Source organism: Solanum tuberosum, unplaced genomic scaffold (assembly GCF_000226075.1).
Source record: "Solanum tuberosum cultivar DM 1-3 516 R44 unplaced genomic scaffold, SolTub_3.0 scf00010, whole genome shotgun sequence".
Taxonomy (NCBI): Eukaryota; Viridiplantae; Streptophyta; class Magnoliopsida; order Solanales; family Solanaceae; genus Solanum; species Solanum tuberosum.
The window spans coordinates 3,770,764-3,776,316 of NW_006238936.1; positions in this window are offsets into that span (position 1 = coordinate 3,770,764).

The following is a 5,553-nucleotide window of genomic DNA, read 5'->3' on the forward strand; positions in this document are numbered from 1 at the left end:
GGGGGGGGGGCTCGTAAAATTGTGACCCGTCTAATTCATTTAGGTTTGAACAAATTAATAAATCACTTATTTTATGAAGTCAGGTAGTTTTGATTCGATTGATTCAGTCTATTTGAAAACTAGACTAAACATACAAATATAATCCAAATTAATTCTGAGAACCTTTGTCTAAATATTTTATAAAAGATACTCCTAACATTTTTTATTTGAAAGATATTTAGTGCTGCAAGTGTAGAGGCGTGGGAGAAAAAAGGGCCCTGATGGATGAAGAAAAAATAGTGATTTGGTAATGTTAAACCATCTCCAATCAAACACCAAATTTTACACCAAATTTGGTGTGTGAATAGTGTTAAAATTTGATGTAACACTATTCACCACACCAATTCACTTTTTAAATATTTTAATATTATTTCATTATACAAACTTTTAAATTTAAAATATTATATAAATTGTATGTTTTAATTAAATCTCTTGTATATTTAATTATTTTTTATGTAATATTTTTATAATATTAATTTTTGATATAAAATTTAGCTTTTATATAAATTAATTTTTCTATATATGACTTTTTAAAAAAAATAATTTAATTTACGTTAATTCTACTATAAATTATAATTGGATATAACTACAGCTTTTATATAAATTAATTTTTCTATATATGACTTTTTAAAAAAAATAATTTAATTTACGTTAATTCTACTATAAATTATAATTGGATATAACTACAATTAACCTTACAACAAAAAATTAAAAATGCAAACACAATAAATTTTTAAACAAATAATACAATGTACTTAAAAATAACTGAAAATAATAAACATTCAACAAAGTAGTAATTGACATTCACCATGAAATTATACATGGTGAATATTTTAGAAAGAATTAGTTTTATGAAATAAGAAAATATAAATGAAATAAGAAATAATAATATAATAATGAAGAGAAAGAAAAATATTCCTTTTTGATGCAAAATATGGTAGAGTGGGTTCGAGTTAATTACATTAAAAATAGTGCTGACACCAAATTTGGTGTAAATCAACTCTAACCCACTTAGAGCTGTCAATATGGGCTGGCCCACCCCATTTGGGCTAATCCATACATGCTTTGAAATTTTACGGGCCAACTAGCTGGGCTAGCCCATTTTTAGTGTGGGCTAGAAAATGGTCGACCCAGCCCACAAGTATGTGGGTTACGGGCTTTGCCGGGTCAGCCCTCTTTTTTTAAAAGTATATTTCTTATAATTTTTAAATTAAATTATAATTTAAAAATATTATCATAAATATCGACAAGACAATATTACATGGTGTTAGTGTTACTACTTGTTAATCAAATCCACAAATAAAATTATCTTTATAATATTTATTAAGTTTGATTTCAAGTAAAAACATAAATAGCTAAATAATAATATTAACCTAATTGTTTTTCAATGATCATAATAAAACACAAAAACTATGACAACATTCCATAGGTTACGGCCTATGTAGTGATTCTCTAGAAATTTTAGGAAATTTTTATTTTATGTAGTACATATTTTATAAATATAATTTATATTTAAATTGTAATATTTCAAACTTTTAACAGATTTTGAGTTTAGACTCTTGTTATTTTTAATACTCTATTTTATTTTGTTTTTTTAATTACTTTTTATTTAGCCCACGGGCCGGCCCTATCCATATTTCTCAAGCCCCACAAATCGGCAGGCTTATTCAGGCCGGGCTAAAAAGCCCTTTTCTTAAATGGGTTCCAAAAATTGTAGCCCAACCCTATCAAATTACGGGTTAGGCCAGGCCGGCCCTACGGGCCTAGCCCATATTGACGGCTCTAAACCCACTGCACCAAATTTTACACCAAAAAGGAATATTTTTATCTCTCTTCATTATTATTATATTATTTCTTATTTCATTTATATTTTCTTTATTCATAAAACAAATTCTTTCTAAAACATTCACCATATATAATTCATATTATTTCCTTTTATAATCGTTTAATATAAAATTATTTTGTACCATAATTTTTTAAATAATATAAATTGCTAGCAAATATTATACATTATACATAATAATGGATTATACAAATAAAAGTGAAATCATTAATGAAATACAATTAAATAAACATTACATAATTGAAAAAATTATTTTAAATTCTACATAAATATTCAACTTTCAAGATCACTACGATGCTCCCATAAATGTTCTATCAATGCATTACGTAGTTCAAAATGAGTTTCTTTGTCCTTTATTTTTTTATATCGAGCTAGAAATTATTGAAATTGATAATTTTCATCTATTGTTATTTCTACGGTCAGTTCCTATAATTTTTATCTATATATACATATGGATAAATGCCAACTTATTCATTTAATATTCGAAGTGTCAACTTCAACCTTTATCCATATATATAATTGACATTGGCTTTATCACCCTTTTTAATCCATACAAGCTATCCAGATTAATTGCAAAAAATGACTATCCGAGCGACTGGATATTCTATTAAAGAGGACATACGATTATGTCAAATTTATGTAGAAATTAGTGAAGATCCCATAATAACAAACGGGAGACCATTTTTGGGGTAGGGTGGAAGAAAGTTATAATAATGCAAAGGAGGAATAAAAGATCCCTTCATTCTCGTATTCAAGTGATTGAGCGAGCCTTAAGAAAATTAAATGGTTGTATTCGACAAGTGGAAAAAAGTTATTGTGAGTTTTTCTTTTATAATTAATTATTCTTTATTTGTAAATTTACTTATAACTTGTCTCAAATTTTTATGCAGATTATGCAAGAAAAATGTTTACTCATGCAAGATCCAAATTATAAAAAAGGCTTTAAATTTGATCATCTATGGGAAATGACGAAGGACTTTGAAAAATTTAAAGATATCGATGTTGGAAAGAAAAAAGTTTGAAATCAAGGCTCTTTTTTATATCATCGGAGTTTGAGGCTCCTATAATATCATCTCCTAATTTATCAACATTTTCATTAAATTTATATGCGGATATTACAGGTAATTCTACATCATCAGAATGACCTAGTGGGGTGATAAAAGCCAAAATGAAGAGAAAAGTCGATGAAGGTTTTTCCTTTGCTTCAAAGAGTGTCGAATTACAAAATGATCGGCTTGCTGAGATGTTGGAAAATTCAAATTCAGAGAAGAAGCTAGACAGGGAGTTGAAAGATAGAGCTTTGAAATTGAAAGAATTTAAAGAAGAAAATAATATTATATTAATAAATGTGGATGGTATTGCTGATTCAAATGTTCGTGAACTTGTTCGGTAAGAACAAAGTCGAATAATGGAAAAAAGAAGTCAACAATTTCAGCAGTCGCAACCACAGCCACAACAATTTTTGACCCCATACAATTCATATTTTAATAGTATTGATGGATCCGGAAAGAATCTGTTGGATTATTAAGTTATTGTTGTAATTTTTTTAAATTATTAATGTTGGATTATTAAGTTATTGTTGTAATTTTTTTTAATTATTATGTTTTGTTGTACTTTTTAAAATTACTATGTATTTTATCTTTCAATTTTGATGTATGTCAATTACTACTTTGTTGAATGTTAATTATTTTCAGTTATTTTTAAGTACATTGTATTATTTGTTTAAAATTTTATATGTTTGCATTTTTAATTTTTGTGAATGTTAATTGTAGTTATATCCAATTATAATTTATAGTAGAATTAATATAAATTTAATTCTTAAAAAAAGTCATATATAGAAAAATTAATTTATAAAAAAGCTAAATTTTATATCTAAAATTAATATTATAAAAATATTACATAAAAAATAATTAAATATACAAGAGATTTAGTTAAAACATACAATTTATATACTGTAATGTTTAATTAAAAGTTTGTATAGTGAAAAAATATTAAAATATTCAAAAAGTGAATTGGTGTGATGAATAGTGTTACACCAAATTTGGTGTAAAAATTGGTGTGGGTTGGAGCTCAAAAATACCAAATTTTACACCAAATTTAAGATTTGATGTAAAATTTGGTGTGGGTTATTGGAGATAGTCTTAGGCAGAAGAAGAATTCAATATGACTTGACCACTCAACTATAATCACATCGCTAATTGTTCAAATATCCAACCTAATTACTATCGTTATATATACCCCTCCAATAATACCAACTTCCAAGTCACAATATGTAATTAATACGTACTATATTTCATATTTGCTGTAAAGTACTTATTTTATTTATCAAATTATTAGTCTCACCCCAGTATTTTCAAAAACGTTTTTTGGGCGAGTCTCGGGGCGGGACGTACCAAAAACGTTCCGGGGAGTAAATTAAAGACGTAGATTCATAAGGCGTAAGTCTTAAAATTTGAGGCATAACTCTCGAGCATAAAAACGTAAGTCCTTAGTGTAAAAATGTACGCCCGGGGGTTTTAAATTTTTTTTTAATCTTTTTTGCTTTAAATCATATTTTTATTTTTGGTGTAATGATATTTCTCAAATAGTAATTATAATACTTTTTTCTTCATTATTGATTATTAATATTTATCTCAAATAAAAATCATAAATCATTGAAAGGTTTACTTTTTGCTTATTTTATTAGTAATAAAACTATAAAATTGAATATACATGAAACTACGCCCCGTGGATCCATGGACTTACGCCCTGTGTCTCGGAGCTTACGCCTTGCCCTGTACTACATAAAACGCCTCGCCTCAAGCCTCCACCTTTTAAAACACTGATCTCTCTCACCTTCTCTTAAGTGATATCAAATTATTTTTAAGATGACTTGACTTTTACAATAGTGCGTAAAGCTCTTTCAAATTTTTAGTACTAAATGAATGATGTTAGGTGACACTCTAAATCTACGTTGAAAGGTCATCTGAGTTTTATTTTTTTATATCGAGCTAGAAATTATTGAAATTGATAATTTTCATCTATTGTTATTTCTACGGTCAGTTCCTATAATTTTTATCTATATATACATATGGATAAATGCCAACTTATTCATTTAATATTCGAAGTGTCAACTTCAACCTTTATCCATATATATAATTGACATTGGCTTTATCACCCTTTTTAATCCATACAAGCTATCCAGATTAATTGCAAAAAATGACTATCCGAGCGACTGGATATTCTATTAAAGAGGACATACGATTATGTCAAATTTATGTAGAAATTAGTGAAGATCCCATAATAACAAACGGGAGACCATTTTTGGGGTAGGGTGGAAGAAAGTTATAATAATGCAAAGGAGGAATAAAAGATCCCTTCATTCTCGTATTCAAGTGATTGAGCGAGCCTTAAGAAAATTAAATGGTTGTATTCGACAAGTGGAAAAAAGTTATTGTGAGTTTTTCTTTTATAATTAATTATTCTTTATTTGTAAATTTACTTATAACTTGTCTCAAATTTTTATGCAGATTATGCAAGAAAAATGTTTACTCATGCAAGATCCAAATTATAAAAAAGGCTTTAAATTTGATCATCTATGGGAAATGATGAAGGACTTTGAAAAATTTAAAGATATTGATGTTGGAAAGAAAAAAGTTTGAAATCAAGGCTCTTTTTTATATCATCGGAGT